General features: G+C 53.6%; 1 protein-coding gene across 5 annotated transcripts in view; it reads right to left on the bottom strand.

The window, feature by feature from the left end:
* nr2c2 (nuclear receptor subfamily 2, group C, member 2) overlaps positions 1-16447 on the bottom strand; it is a 413970-nt gene that overhangs the window by 74273 nt on the left and 323250 nt on the right. The gene's annotated exons all lie outside the window — the stretch shown is intronic.

The raw sequence follows: 16447 nt of genomic DNA, 5'->3' as shown, positions 1-16447 counted from the left end.
GATCTTTGTTGTGTATAGCATTAAATAAGGCTAAACATACTCATCAGCAGCCAGTCAGGACAGAACTAACTTGATTTACACCTCCCAACAGAGAGGGCAGGATACCAAAATCCTCAGCTCTTGCAATATATCTCACATCCCACAAAATACAACTTGAGCATGTACATTTTAATCTATATAATTCCCCAGATGCAATGGGTAATTCTCCCATCCATGGTGGGTTTGGTGCAGCGGGAGCACTGAATCTGGTGAGAGCCAGAAAGCCAGAAAAACCCTGGCTTAAAATCACGTTGTGTTTCTCTTAATGCCGGGTCAATCATTTTGCTAGCTGGTGGCATGAACTCCATTTGCATTCATTTGCATCTCATGAATGCTCATTAGAATGCTGCCCGTCAGGCCTCCCAATATTGCATCATGCCAGCGGGAAGTCATGTTAGTCTCAAATGCGATTGCTAATGAGTGGTGTGCTGAAGGCAATTCTAGGGGGTACTAATGGTGTAAATAGTAATAAAACTTTATTTCAAGGCTAATTTCAAGCTAAATTAGTTCACTGTATTGTATTTTAGGCTTAATAAAGGGAACACTACTCAGTGTGCACTGTGAGTGCTTGGCAGAACAAGAGTGCTTTTGGAGTTAGGTGAACAACAGGGAGTTAGGTGAAACTCAGATGTGCTTCTCTCCTGCACGGACATAGACTGAGCTCCATACTCAGTCTTTTCAGCTGAACCTTTGTTGGAACCAACAATTCTACAGACACGTGCTTGTAGGATTAGAATAGCGGTTTTAATATACTCACAACAGAGCCAGCCTATTAGCCATTGAACTTTCGGTGAACTGGCCGGCTGACCATGTGGCACTGACCTTTTATACAGCAGCTTCCGGGGGAGGAGTCCTGGGCAGAGCCAAGGGAGAAGCCCCTTACAACTCGAGCATTCCCAGAGCTACTCCCCCTGGAGGACAGGTAGTGCAACTGCACTTACAATACGGACACATGTATATACAGATTACAATCCGGTGTGAATCACATTCACCACATTCACCCCCTGTGAAAAAATCGAGTCCAGCGGGGGTGGTGGCTCACAGAGTTAGTCTGTCCGGTGGATGAATTGTTCTTTTCGATCTGCGGAGCACCGGGGTTGCAGCCTCTTGCGGTGGCTGTGTGGGTGTTGAGAGCTGGGGTACGATGGCAGACTCCGGGGCGGGTCTCGTCCGAACGTCATACACCTCTGGCTCGACCGGAGACTGGGGGCGGGCTGGTTCTGGCGCGTGGAACCGGTGGGGTGAGCTTGCGGAATCGGGGGCGCAAGGGGGCGGCAGCATAGGGAACGGGGTAAGGGGTTCCTCAGCGGGGGTAGGGGGGGGGCTGGATCCAGCGGGTGCCAGGTCCCGAAGGGATACTGTGTCCTGGCGACCGTCCGGGAACTCCACGAATGCGTACTGGGGGTTGGAATGGAGGAGGTGCACCTTTTCAACAAGGGGGTCAGTTTTGTGCCCCCTGACGTGCTTCCTCAGGAGGACCGGGCCTGGTGTCCTCAGCCAAGCCGGAAGTGAGACTTCCGTGGTAGTGCCCCTTGAAAAAATGAAGAGTCGCTCGTGAGGGGTTTGATTTGTAGCTGTACAGAGGAGGGATCTGATTGCGTGGAGCGCGTCTGGGAGGACTTCTTGCCATTGGGAGACTTGGAGTTTTCTAGACCGGAGGGTCAGTAGGACGGTCTTCCAGACCGTCGCGTTCTCCCTCTCCACCTGCCCGTTCCCCCTGGGGTTATAACTGGTAGTCCTGCTCGAGGCGATGCCCTTGTCGAGCAGGCACTGACGCAGCTCGTCGCTCATAAAGGACGAACCCCGGTCGTTGTGCACGTAGCTGGGGAAACCGAACAGGGTGAAGACACTATGCAGGGCCCTAATGACTGTGCGGGAGGTCATATCAGGGCATTGAATGGCAAAAGGGAATCGGGAGAACTCGTCGATGATGTTGAGGAAATAAATGTTCTTGTTAGTGGAGGGGAGTGGCCCTTTGAAATCGATCGCAAGGTGTTCAAAGGGCCTAGAAGCCTTGACCAGGTGGGCCCTGTCTGGTCTATAGAAGTGCGGTTTGCACTCTGCACAGATCGGGCAGTCCCTGGTGACCGCTTTTACCTCCTCATTGGAGAAAGGCAGGTTTCGGGCTCTGATGTAGTGGGTGAGCAGGGTGACCCCTGGATGGCAGAGATCAACGTGGATGGCTTTCAGACGGCTGACCTGCGCTCTGCCGCATGTCCCGCGGGATAGGGCATCCGAGGGCTTGTTGAGCTTCCCGGGTCGATATTTAATATTGTAACTGTAGGTGGAGAGTTCGATCCTCCACCGAAGGATTTTATCATTTTTTATTTTGCCCCTTTGCGAGTTGTCAAACATAAAGGCAACCGATCGTTGATCGGTGATGAGGGTGAACCTCCTACCTGCGAGGTAGTGCCTCCAGTGACGAACAGCCTCCACGATGGCTTGTGCTTCCTTCTCGACTGAGGAGTGTCGGAGTTCTGAAGCGGATAGGGTACGGGAGAAAAATGCAACGGATCTCCCTGCCTGATTTAAAGTGGATGCTAGAGCTACCTCTGAGGTGTCGCTCTCAACCTGAAAGGGAGTGGATTCATCCACCGCCCGCATGGCTGCTTTGGCGATGTCCTCCTTGATGCAGCTGAAGGCTTGGCGCGCCTCAGCTGACAGGGGAAATCGTGTGGCCTTAAAGAGTGGGCGGGCTTTGTCCGCATATTGAGGGACCCACTGGGCGTAGTATGAGAAGAACCCCAAGCACCGTTTGAGAGCCTTGGGGCAATGAGGGAGGGGGAGTTCTAAGAGGGGGTTCATGCAGTCCTGGTCTGGGCCCAGGACACCGTTCTCCACGACGTAGCCGAGGATGGCCAGTCTGTTTGTGCGGAAAACGCATTTCTCCTTGTTATAAGTGAGATTTAATTTCTGTGCCGTTTGGAGAAAACGGTGGAGGTTGGCGTCGTGGTCCTGCTGGTCATAGCCGCAGATGGTAACATTGTCCAGATACGGAAACGTGGCCCGAGGCCCGTACTGGTCTACCATTCGTTCCATTGCTCATTGGAACACCGAAACCCCGTTAGTGACGCCGAAAGGGACCCGGAGGAAATGGAAGAGGCGGCCATCGGCCTCGAACGCCGTGCAGTGGCAGTCCTCCGGGCGGATTGGGAGCTGGTGGTATGCAGACTTCAGATCCACCGTGGAAAATAGCCGATATTGGGCGATCTGATTAACCATGTCTGCAATTCTGGGGAGGGGATACGCGTCTAGGAGCGTAAAGCGATTTATGGTCTGGCTATAGTCGACGACCATGCAAAATTTTTCCCCGGTCTTGACGACCACCACCTGGCCTCTATGATCCCCTCACTGAGCAGCCGTCGGACCGCCGATCGGATAAAGACCCTATCCTGTAGGCTGTATCGCCTGCTGCGAGTAGCTACTGGCTTGCAATCTGGGGCGGGATTCTCCGACCCCACGCAGGGTCGGAGAATCGGCCGGCAGTGGCGTTAATCCCGCTCCCGCAGGGTTTTTAAATCTCTGACCGGCCAAAAACCGGCGTTGTGCAAATCCCGCCGGCAGCCTCTGAAAACAGCTGGCACCGGCGGGATTTCATTTTTTTTTTAGATTCCACAAATCTCCGGCCCGGATGGGCCGAAGTCCCGCCGACGTGGCCACGGGTCACGTCGGCGAAAATCACAGTTGCTTTAAAACGGCGTCAACCATTGATGATGGTTGACGCCGTTCAGTGTCGGGGGGTGGGTTGCGGCATCGGGGGGAGGGGGGTGGGTTGCGGCATCGGGGGGGGTGGGTTGCGGCATGGGGGGGGTTGCGGCATGGGGGGGTTGCGGCATCGGGGGGGAGTGGGTTGCGGCATCGGGGGGTGGGTTGCAGCATCGGGGGGTGGGTTGCGGCATCGGGGGGTGGGTTGCGGCATCCGGGGGGTTGTGGCATCGGGGGGGGGTGGGTTGCGGCATCGGGGGGTGGGTTGCGGCATCGGGGGGGTGGGTTGCGGCATCGGGGGGTGGGTTGCGGCATCCGGGGGGGTGAGTTGCGGCATCGGGGGGGGGGGTTTGCGGCATTGGGGGGTGGGTTGCGGCATCGGGGGGTGGGTTGCGGCATCGGGGGGTGGGTTGCGGCATCCGGGGGTTGCGGCATCGGGGGGGGGTGGGTTGCGGCATCGGGGGTGGGTTGCGGCATCGGGGGGGGGCATCGGGGGGGGGGGGGGTTGCGGCATCGGGGGGGGGGTTGCGGCATCCGGGGGGTTGCGGCATCGGGGGGGGGCATCGGGGGGGGTTGCGGCATCGGGGGGGGGCATCGGGGTGGGGTTGCGGCATCGGGGGGGGGCATCGGGGGGGGGGTTTGCGGCATCCGGGGGGGGGTTGCGGCATCGGGGGGGGTGGCATCGGGGGGGGGGGGGGGTTTGGGGGCAGCGGCATGCAGAGAGGGGGGGCTACGGATGCCCTGGGCCAACGCACCGTCGCCCCCCCCTCTGTATGCTGCTGCCCCCTACCCCAACCACCCCCCCCTCACCACCCCTACCTCCCTCCAACGCCCCTACCACCCTCCCCACCACCCCTACCCCCCTCCCCACCACCCCTACCCCCCCTCCAACGCCGCCCCCCATCTCTCGCAACGCCGCAACCCCCCACCCTCAACGCCGCAACCCTCCCTCATCGCCGCAACCCCCCCTCTCAACGCCGGGTCCCCCCCCCTCAACGCCGGTACCCACACCCCGTCCCCCTCCCTCTGAAGGCCGGTACCCACACACCCCCCCCCTCTCTCCTCCTCCCCCCCTTCCCTCCTCCTCTCCCCCTCCTTCCTCCTCCCCCCCTCCTTCCTCCTCTCCCCTTCCTTCCTCCACCCCCTTCTTCCTCCTCCCCCCCCTTCCTTCCTCCGTCCCCCCCTCCTTCCTCCTCCCCCCCTTCCTTCCTCCGTTAGTGGGGGGGGGTGCGGCGTTAGTGGGGGGTGGGGGGGTGCGGCGTTGGAGGGGGGTAGGGGTGGTGAAGGGGGTAGGGGTGGTGAGGGGAGGGGGTTGGGGTAGGGGCAGCTGCGTGCAGAGGGGGGGCGACAGTGCGTTGGCCCCGGGTATCAGTCGCCCCCCTCCTCTGCACGCCGCTGCCCCTACCCCAACACCCCCCTCACCACCCCTACCCCCTTCACCACCCCTACCCCCCTCCAACGCCGCACCCCCCCACCCCCCACTAACGCCGCACCCCCCCCCACTAACGGAGGAAGGAAGGGGGGGAGGAAGGAAGGGGGGGGAGGAAGGAAGGGGGGGGAGGAAGGAAGGGGGGGGGAGGAAGGAAGGGGGGGTACGGAGGAAGGAAGGGGGGGAGGAGGAAGGAAGGGGGGGAGGAGGAGGGGGGGGGGTGTGGGTACCGGCCTTCAGAAGGAGGGGGACGGGGTGTGGGTACCGGCGTTGAGGCGGGGGGGACCCGGCGTTGAGGGGGGGGGGACCCGGCGTTGAGGGGGGGGGGACCCGGCGTTGAGGGGGGGGTTGCGAGAGATGGGGGGGGCGGCGTTGGAGGGGGGTAGGTGTGGTGGGGAGGGAGGTAGGGGTGGTGGGGAGGGGGGTAGGAGTGGTGGGGAGGGAGGTAGGGGTGGTGAGAGGGGGGGGGGGGTTGGGGTAGGGGGCAGCGGCGTACAGAGGGGGGGGGCGACGGTGCGTTGGCCCCGGGCATCCGTCGCCCCCCTCTCTGCACCCCGCTGTCCGCAACCCCCCCCCCCCCCCCCCCCCCCCCCCCCCCCCCCATGCCGGAACCCCCCCCCCCCAAATGCCGGAACCCCCCCCCCCCAATGCCGGAACCCCCCCCAAATGCCGGAACACCCCCCCCCCCAAATGCCGGGTCTGTCTCTCTCCTCCTCCTCCTCCAAAAAACGGCGGGTCTCACCACTTCCGCAGCTGGTGAAACTGTCGCGTATCGCGTCAGTCAGCTGCTGGCCCCTCCGGGAACGGAGGATAGCGGCCTAAAAGAAGGCCCCGACGCCGGAGTCATGTACACTGATTTTTCTCGCCGGAAATCGGCGTTACGACGGTCTGCGGAGAATCCCGCCCCTGGAGTGAGATTGGCGAAGAGCGGAGGGGGGGAGATGCGCAGCGTGGTTAGGCTGCAGATAGTGAGTGGGGGCAGGGGCCCGCCGAAGCTGAGGGTGAGGCTCTTGAGGTTGCACTGGAAATCCAGGCCTAATAAGAGAGGCGCGCAGATGTCGGGCAGGACATAAAGTTTACATTTAGAATAACTAGCGCCTTGAATTGAGGGCGTAGCAACGGTGCGTCCTTGGATTTGGACTGAGTGGGAGCCCGGAGCGAGGGCGATAGTTTGGCTCACCGGAAAAATAGAAAGCGAACAGCATCTTACCAGCTCTGGATGTATAAAGCTCTCGGTGCTCCCGGAGTCAAAGAGGCATGGTGTGCTGTACCCGTTGATCTGGACCTCCGCCATTGAACTTCGTAGGTGCTTGGGGCGGGATTGATCCAGGGTGACTGCGCTGAGTTGCGGGTAGTCGGCGGCTCGATCAGCTGGAGTGGCCCCGTGATGACTGCCCTCTGAGTTCGTAGTCGTCGAGGTGAGTTTCAGAGTTTCATGGGGATGGATCCCAAGATGGCCGCCCCCATGAGTCGCACATGGCCGGCCGCATGGAGGAGGATTGCCAAGATGGCTGCCCCCATGAGTCGCAAATGTCGGGTGGGGGCGGTGTCGGCATACAGGCTGCAGCATTTCGGGGCCTGCAGGCCTGTGATTTCAGGGAACGAGTGCTTTGAGCCGTGGGAGGGTTAGAGGCTGGGGCTTTCTTCGCCAGACACACTCTGGCATAGTGTCCTTTTAGCCCGCAGCTGCTGCAGGTCGCGTTACGGGCCGGGCAGCGCTGCCGTGGGTGCTGGCTTTGGCCACAGAAATGGCAGGCTCAAGCAGCCGAGTAGCTGGCTGGGGCAGCAGAGTAACTGGCTTTGGCAGCGCGGTAGCTGGGGGGCCGTGCGGCACAGGCTTGGGGGGACTGTTGGTCGGGGGTCCACAATGAGGTTGCGGGGTCCGCGGGAAACGAGGTGAGGCTGCGGAAGGAAACTTCCATAGTGGTTGCAGCCTCCACAGTAGTGTCCTGGGCCCCCTTTTCTAGCAGTCTTTGGCGAACATAGTTAGGCCTAAGGCCTGCCACGAAAACGTCCCTCACAGCAAGCTCCCTATGTTCAGCCGCGGTAACGGCTTGATAATTACAGTCATTGGAAAGATTGTTCAATTCCCTTACAAACTTGGCTAGCGTTTCTGTAGGCCGCTGACGGCGGGTCGTAAGCACGTGGCGTGCATAAACCTCGTTAATGGGCCTAACGTACATTTTGTCCAATATTGCCAGCGCTGCGGTGTAAGAACCGGCCGGATTTAGCTGTGTGGATATTCTGTGGCTTACCCTCGCGTGCAGTAGGCTGAGTTTTTGTTGTTCCGGTGTTCTGGCGGTGCTGGCTTCTGCCAGGTAGGCTTTAAAACATCTCAGCCAGTGGGAAAAAATTTCCTTAGCCTCTGCATCCTCTGGGTCGAGTTCTAGGCGTCCGAGCTTGAGGGCTGCTTCCATGATTTCTTCGACTGTTTCCTGAGTATATTAAATTGTTGGAACCAACAATTCTACGGACACATGCTTGAAGGATTAGAATAGCGGTTTTAATATACTCACAACAGAGCCAGCCTATTAGCCATTGAACTTTCGGTGAACTGGCCGGCTGACCATGTGGCACTGACCTTTTATACAGCAGCTTCCGGGGGAGGAGTCCTGGGGGATAAGCCCCTTACAACTCGAGCATTCCCAGAGCTACTCCCCCTGGAGGACAGGTAGTGCAACTGCACTTACAATACAGACACATGTATGTACTGATTACAATCCGGTGTGAATCACATTCACCACAACCTTCTCCCAGAGTTTCAAACACGCCAAGGTCGGATTCCTGTTCTCAATTTCACTGCCACAGTGAAACAGCTGTGAGTATAAAATGTGTTTTTGTTTGGAGAAACAGCACAAATAAATGGAAGTCAGGGTCATTATACTGTCATGGGAGAGTCCCTTTAAGAAAAGTTTTTGTCTTATCACACGACTTCAGGGATATCATTGTTTGGGTGGAGCTGGACTCTGGCTCTGGGTTTTTACTTTTGTTTTGAGTTGGGAGCTGGGCTGTGGATCTGGGTTTTACTTTCGCTTTGAGTTTGAACTGGCGCTCTGCACAGGCTGAAAAAATAAGTCTCTGTATTTTAAAAGCTGTTTCCAGACTGCTTGATAACTTGAAAAGAAATAATTCTTTACTGGTCAAAATTCTGCTGTTTTGGAAAGGACACAAGAGCATCCAAACTAGGTCTTGAGTGCTGTGTGCTGAGCCACACCTTTGAAAAGGGGTTTCTGGTTTGTGGGATCTTATTATCAAATTGGAACAGTGAAAGAGGGGAATTTATTAAGGGTTATACATAGATTACTGTAGCTGTGTGGGTTATTTATGTTTGTAGAAATTGTAAAAATGTTTACTGTGTGTGTTTATAATTGAGTAAAAGTGCTTAAGGCCTCTGTTGAATAACATCTGAAAGGCAGGCCCTTGCGCTCATCATAACCAAAATCAATAAACAGTTGTAGGTCAGGTGAACTCCATGATATACTTTGGTGTTTTCTAAACCCTGGCCCATAACAATACTAAAGTAATACAAGTAAACAAAGTAGGGTAAGGAAAGTAAAGTTAAAGTAAGGGAGATACTTACTGCGTGGGAAACCCACGCACACACGGGGAGGACTTGCAGACTCCGCACAGACAGTGACCCAGCCGGGAATCGAACCTGGGACCCTGGAGCTGTGAAGCATTTATGCTAACCACCATGCTACCGTGCTGTCCCAGCAAGTCACGGCATGATATGCTCCTCCTCTATTATGTGGAAAATCATGGAAGCTTCAGTTTTTTTCTGGTGACGTGTGCAGGAAGTGTGTCCAACTACAGCCTCACGGGAGCCGTGGGGCCTCACGGTAGCATGGTGGTTAGCATCAATGCTTCACAGCTCCAGGGTCCCAGGTTCGATTCCCGGCTGGGTCACTGTCTGTGTGGAGTCTGCACGTCCTCCCCGTGTGTGCGTGGGTTTCCTCCGGGTGCTCCGGTTTCCTCCCACAGTCCAAAGATGTGCGGGTTAGGTGGATTGGCCATGCTAAATTGCCCGTAGTGTAAGGTTAATGGGGGGATTGTTGGGTTACGGGTATACGGGTTACGTGGGTTTAAGTAGGGTGATCATGGCTCGGCACAACATCGAGGGCCGAAGGGCCTGTTCTGTGCTGTACTGTTCTATGTTCTATAAGTAAATAGTATTATCATATAGGTAATTTTTTTGTTAAATGGGGATAAATCAGGGGCTTTAGGATAGTCATAGAACATAGAACAGTACAGCACAGAACAGGCCCTTCGGCCCTCGATGTTGTGCCGAGCAATGATCACCCTACTCAAACCCACGTATCCACCCTATACCCGTAACCCAACAACCCCCCCTTAACCTTACTTTTTAGAACACTACGGGCAATTTAGCATGGCCAATCCACCTAACCCGCACATCTTTGGACTGTGGGAGGAAACCGGAGCACCCGGAGGAAACCCACGCACACACGGGGAGGACTTGCAGACTCCGCACAGACAGTGACCCAGCCGGGAATCGAACCTGGGACCCTGGAGCTGTGAAGCATTTATGCTAACCACCATGCTACCGTGCTGTCCCAGCAAGTCACGGCATGATATGCTCCTCCTCTATTATGTGGAAAATCATGGAAGCTTCAGTTTTTTCTGGTGACGTGTGCAGGAAGTGTGTCCAACTACAGCTAGTGGCTAATGTGGTGATCGTAGATCTGAGTAGATGCAATACAACTGAGCAAGCACTAGAGGGAGCACGGAAGAGCTATATATACACAGGGACAGGAAGTGACGACACACTTCACGGAAGGCAGAACTCGTAGCAGGACACAGACACAAGAAGGCAGCATTTGAGGTAGCCATAAGTTAAGCACTGAAGAGAGAATGAATTCACAATAAAGCATCTTCTCCACCTTTGATACTACGAGCTTTATTAAGACACGAGGAACAACACATGGTACCAGGATGGGCTTCAGACGCTTACTACAGGACAACTCAGCTGCAGACACAGAAAGAACAAAATGGCATGGAAATCTCCTACTGGACATTGGACTTGGGAAGACATCGCTGATTCGAGGATGTGGCTTGGATACCCACCTCAGCTGGACACGACCGGCAATGTAAGAAATGTCTGGAAAAGGTTTAAACAAATGTTCAATTTTTATATCATAGCTAATGATGTAGCAGCAGCCTCAGACGAAATTAAAATAGCAATGCTCATCGCAGGACATGAAGCTAGGAAAGTATATAATGGATTTAAATACGCAAAAGATGAAGACAGCAACAGCTTACAAACAATACTAAACAAATTTGAAGAGTACTGTAACTGCATTTCGGAGCAGGAATGCAGAGCATGTCATGGATAGCACGCTTAGTGAGGTGGTCACTCTGCAAGTGAAGATTGAACAGGCAGAAAGGGCGATCACCAAGCAGAGTAGAGGAAGGCAGATGGTGCAGGAGTCCCCTGGGACCACCCCCCTTTTCTAACAGTTTTGGATACTGTTGGGGAGGTGACTGTGTAGCGAAATGTAGCGGCAGCGAACTTCATGGCACCATGGGTGGGTCTGCTGCTCAAGAGAGGAGGAGGAAGAATGCCAGGGCAATAGTGGCAGGGATTCAAATGTAAGGGGAACAGACAGGTTTTTCCATGGCCGCAAAATAAACTCCAGGATGGTATGTTGCCTCACTGGTGACAGGTACAGGGATGTCACTGCAAGGCAAACTGAAGGGGGGGGGGGGGGCAAACAGACAGATATCATGGTACACATTGGTAGCAATGATATAGGCAGATAAAGGGATGAGGTCCTGAAAGTAGAGTTTAGGGAGCTAGGTAGTAGATTAAAAAACAGGACCAGAAAGTATTAATCTCTGGATTACCTCGGGTGCCACGTGCCAGTGAGTATACAAATAGGTTAGCCCAGATGAATGTGTGGCTAGAGAAATGGTGCAGGAGGGAGGGCTTTAGATGTTTGGACACTGGGACCATTTTTGGGGACTGTGGGACCTGTACAAGGTGGACGGTTTGCACCTGAAATTAAATGGAATCAGAGTTCATGCAGGGATTTGCCAAGTTAGTTAAACTAACTGGGCAGGAGCCTGGGATCCTGAGAGAAGGTTCAGAAGGGATAGATATACAGTCAAAATAAGAGTAGACGTCAAGTGAGTCAGCAAAGCCTCGAATGTTTAGACCAGTTAAGGGAGTTTGGCAAGATTGAATGCAAGAATTTAATGCAAGGAGTCTGACAAACTAGGCAGATGGAAAATGGGGTATGATGTCATTGACACATGATTGAGAGATGGGCAGGATTGGCAGCTCAATATTCCAGAATACAGGGTCTTCAGGCGAGATAGGGAAGGAGGTAGAAGGGCGTGTCACAATTTGATCAGGCAATCAATTACAGTAGTAAGGAGGGACAACATCTTAGAAGGCTCATCAACTGAAACCATATGAGGGCATCACGGTGGCGCAGTGGGTTAGCGCTGCGGCTTCACGGCGCTGAGGTCCCAGGTTCGATCCCGGCTCTGGGTCACTGTCCGTGTGGAGTTTGCACATTCTCCCCGTGTTTGCGTGGGTTTCGCCCCTGTGGTGAATGTGATTCACACTGGATTATAACCTGTATATACATGTGTCTATATTGTAAGTGCAGTTGCACTACCTGACCACCAGGGGGAGTAGCTCTGGGAATGCTTGAGAGTTTTACGGGGCTTCTCCCTTGGCTCCGCCCAGGACTCCTCCCCCGGGAGCTGCTGTATAAAGATCAGTGCCACAGGGTCAGCCGGCCAGTTCACCGAAAGTTCAACGGCTAACAGGCTGGCTCTGTTGTAAGTATATTAAAACCGTTATTCTAATCCTACAAGCACGTGTCCGTAGAATTGTTGGTCCCTACAGCCCCCACAACCCAAAAACATGCAAGCTAGGTGGATTGGCCACTGTAAATTGCCGCTTAATTGGAAAAATTATTGGGTACACTAAATTTATTTTAAAAAAAGAAAAAAAACTGAAGCCATATGGGTAGGATTTAAAAAACAAAAATGAGCAATCACATTGTTGGAAGTGTTCTATAGGCTCCCTAATAATCTGAGAGACACAGAAGAGCAGATATGTTGGCAAATTTCAGGGAAGTGTAAAAGTAAGTAGTGATAGTGGGTGATTCATTTTTCCCAATATTAACTGAGCTAGCCATAGTGTGAAAGGTTTAGAGGGAGCAAATTTCTATAAAAAGAATTATTTTTATTCATATTTTTGAGGGAGTGGAATTTTTAAAATGAAATGAAATGAGATGAAAATCGCTTTTTGTCACGAGTAGGCTTCAATGAAGTTACTGTGAAAATGCAACCAGGGGAACTTTTTAAGCCAGAACATAGAAGGTCCTGCAAGAGAAGGGGCAGTTCCGGACTTAATTTTTGATCATAAAGCTGGGCAAGTGGTTGAAATATCAGTGGGGAAACATTTTGCAGAGTGACCATAACTTCATTAGATTCAATGAAGATTGTTATGGAAAGTACAAAGAAACAGAGAGGCAGCAATGCTAACCATTGCGCCACCGTGCTGCCACGGCCGATTTTAATAAGATCAGAAATAATTTTAGAGTGGACTGGGAGCAGAGACTATTAGGAAATCTGTGACAGAAAAATGGGACACATGCAAGAAGATAATAGCGAGAGTACAGGGCTAAATCAATCGAAGATGTTGCAGGCCTCGATCTCTCTGATTTTGAAGCGGGATAAGGAGCAGTGTAACCGATCTCACTGTTAAATCATCACTGCCGATCTCACTGCCTGCAACACTGCCTCGTTAAAAGCCCGAAGCAAAAAGGGCCCCAGAACCCCCGAGAACCTTTTGTAAAACTTCACTGCGTATCTATCCGGGCCAGGGGCCTTGCATGATGGCATCGCGTCCAGAACCTCCACCACTTCTACCAGCCCAATTGGGGCACCCAATCCCTCCACCAGTTCCTCTTCCACCCTCAGGAACACCAGCCCATCCAAAAACCGCCTCATCCCCACCACCTGGCCGGGTGTTCCAACTCATCCAGTCGACTGTAGAAATCCCTAAACATCCGATGCACCCCCACCGGGTCAAACACTGTGTTTCCGTGCCCTCCATCCTCCACTTTTCTGATCTCTCTCGCTGCCTCCTGTTTCTTCAACTGGTGCGCCAGCATCCTGCTCGCCTTCTCACCATATTCATAAACCGCTCCTCTTGTCTTCCTCAGCTGCCCAACCGCCATCCCCGTAGATAACAACCTAAACTCCATCTGCAGCTTCTGCCGCTCCTTCAACAGCCCCGCCTCCGGGGCTTCCGAGTACCTCCTGACCACCTGCAGGATCTCCTCCACCAGCCTTTCCATCTCTGCCAGCTCTGCCTTCTCCCTATGTAAACATATCGCTATGAACGCCCCTCTCACCACTGCCTTCAATGTTTCCCACTGCGTGGCCACCGAGATCTCCCCTGTGTCGTTTAGCTCCACATCCCCCGAATGGTCTCCCTCACCCGTTTATACACCTCCTCTTCCAACAAAAGCCCCACATCCAGCCTACATTGCGGGAACTGACCCCCTCCTTATTCACCTGCAAGTCCACTCAATATGGAGCATGATCTGACACCACTGTCACTGAGTCCCCACATCGCCCACACCCGCCAACAGCGTCCTATCTAAGACAAAAAAGTTAATTCGGGAGTACACCCTGTGCACATGCAAGAAAAACAAAAATTCCTTTGCCCTCGGCCTCCCAAACCTCCATGGATCCATCCCCCCATGTGCTCCATAAACCCCCTCAGCTCCTTCGCTACCAAGGACACCCTCCCCAACCTCAAACTCGACCGGTCCAACCTTGGATCTAGTACCGCATTAAAATCCCCCCCATTATCAGCAGATACAACTCCAGATCGGCGATCTTCCCCAACACCCGCCTCATAAATTCCACATCATCCCAGTTCGGCGCATAATTATTTACCAACACCAATGGCATCCCCTCCAATTGCCCACTCACAACATACCTCCCCCCAGAATCACCACCATACTCGAATGCCACGCGTTTATTGATCAAAATCGCTAACCCCCCCTCCTTTTAGAATCTAATTCCGAATGACATACCTGCCCTACCCAACCCCTTTTCTCAACCTAGTCTGATCCACCACCTTCAGATGTGTTTCCTGTAACAGAGCTACGTCCGCCTTTCGACTTTTTAAATGTGCAAACATACGGATCCCCTTGGCCGGCCCCATCAACCATCGCATGTTCCATGCGATCAGCCATGTTGGGGCACCCCATCTCGTGTCGATCAACCATAACCCCTCTTGGACCAGCCTCCAGCCCGTGTCCCGCACCTCCTCAGGCCCACCTCGGGCGCCCGCCATCATCGACTCTCACCATACCACATTTTAGAAACCCCTCCCCTGTCAGCAGTTCCCTCCCCCCTCCCCCCATCACAGGGGCAGTGCGGCAGCACAGTCGTTAGCACAGTTGCTTCACAGCTCCAGGTTCCCAGGTTCGATTCCTGGCTTGGGTCACTGTCTGTGCGGAGTCTGCACGTTCTTCCCGTGTCTGTGTGGGTTTCCTTAGGGTGCTCCAGTTTCCCCCCACATTTAAAAGATATGCAGGTTAGGTGAACTGGCCATGCTAAATTGCCCTTGGTGTCCAAAAAGATGGGGTGGGGTTACTGGGTTACGTGGGGAGGGTGAAGATGTGGGCGTGGGTGGGGTGCTCTTTCCGAGGCCGGTGCAGACCCGATGGGCTGAATGGTCTCCTTCTGCACTGTAAATTCTATGATTCTATGAATCTATCTATGATTCACTGAATACCAACTCCAACCTCCATCAACAAACTAACCTCCCGCTCACCGCCCACTGCGCTTCCATGAACTAGCCTGCCCAGCTAAGCCTGGCAGCTCCCGACCATGGTGCGTAGCATCCAACACCCCACTGATTCTCCTCCCCCTACTCTACCTTTCTCCCACTACAAACTTAACAACATCCACCAACACAAAGAAAAGAGCAACCCGCCATCCCCCATCAAGGACAAACCCAGAACAATGGCCCCAAACATAGTGCAAAAATAACCCAGACAAACCCAAAGGAACCAAAAGAGAACATCTCCTCCAAAGTTCAGTGTCCACCTTCTCCTGCCAGTTCATTGTCCCTGACAAAGTCCATCGCCTCCTCAGGTGTCCCGAAATACAACTCCCGATGCTTATAGGTCACCCACAACGCGCCTGGTACAACATGCAAAACATGTTTGGAAGCAAAACCAGGAAGACAGATTACTACCTGATTTGGAAGCAAAAACAGAAAGGCAGATGAACCTGAATAGTTGTAAATTGTGATAGAGGACTGTGCAGCGGGACCTGGGTGCCTTCATCATTTGATGAAGGTAAGAATGTAGGTGCAGCAGGCGGTAAAGAAGGCTAATGGCATGTTGGCCTTCATTGCGAGAGATTTCGAGTATAGAAGCAGGAATGTGTTACTGCAATTGTACAGGGCCTTGGTGAGGCCACACTTGGGAGTATTGTGTGCAGTTTTGGTCTCCTTATCTGAGGAAGGATGTTCTTGCTCTCGAGGGAGTGCAGTGAAGGTTTACCAGACTGATTCACGGGATGGCAGGACTGTCATATGAGGAGAGATTGACTAGGTTGGGATTGTTCTCGTTGGAGTTCAGAAGAATGAGAGGGCGATCTAATAGATACTTATAAAATTCTAACAGGACTAGACAGGGTAGATGCAGGGAAGATGTTACCAATGATGGGTGTATCCAGAACCAGGGGTCACAGTCTGAGGATTCAGAGTAAACCATTTCAGACAGAGGTAAGGAGACATTTCTTCACACAAAGAGTGGCGAGTCTGTGGAATTCATTAGCACTGGAAGTAGTTGATGCTAATATATTCAAGAGATGGCTGGATATAGCACTTGGGGAGAACGGGATCAAAGGCTATGGGGAGAAAACAGGATTAGGCTATTGAGTTGTATGATCAGTCATGATTGTAACAAATGGCGGAGCAGGCTCTAAGGGCCAAAAGGCCTTCTCCTGCTCCTATTTTCTATGTATCTATGCCAAACTTCACCCCATTCTTAAAGAGGGCCACATTCATTTTATTGAAGTCCGCTCTTCTTTTCGCCAACTCTACACCCAGGTATTGGTATACACGCAGCTCGCTGCCCTCTCAGGTACAGCGCCTCGTCTGCCTGGCTCACTTCAGGATCCGTTCCTTGTCCAAGAATCGGTGCGGGCGCACCACCATCACCCTCGGCTGCTCATTCCCCTGCAGCTTCCTCAGCAGTGCCCTGTGCG

Source organism: Scyliorhinus canicula, chromosome 11 (genome assembly GCF_902713615.1).
Source record: "Scyliorhinus canicula chromosome 11, sScyCan1.1, whole genome shotgun sequence".
Lineage (NCBI taxonomy): Eukaryota > Metazoa > Chordata > Chondrichthyes > Carcharhiniformes > Scyliorhinidae > Scyliorhinus > Scyliorhinus canicula.
The sequence above is the reverse complement of the archived record's forward strand: the minus strand, read 5'-3'. Positions and strand labels throughout refer to the sequence as shown.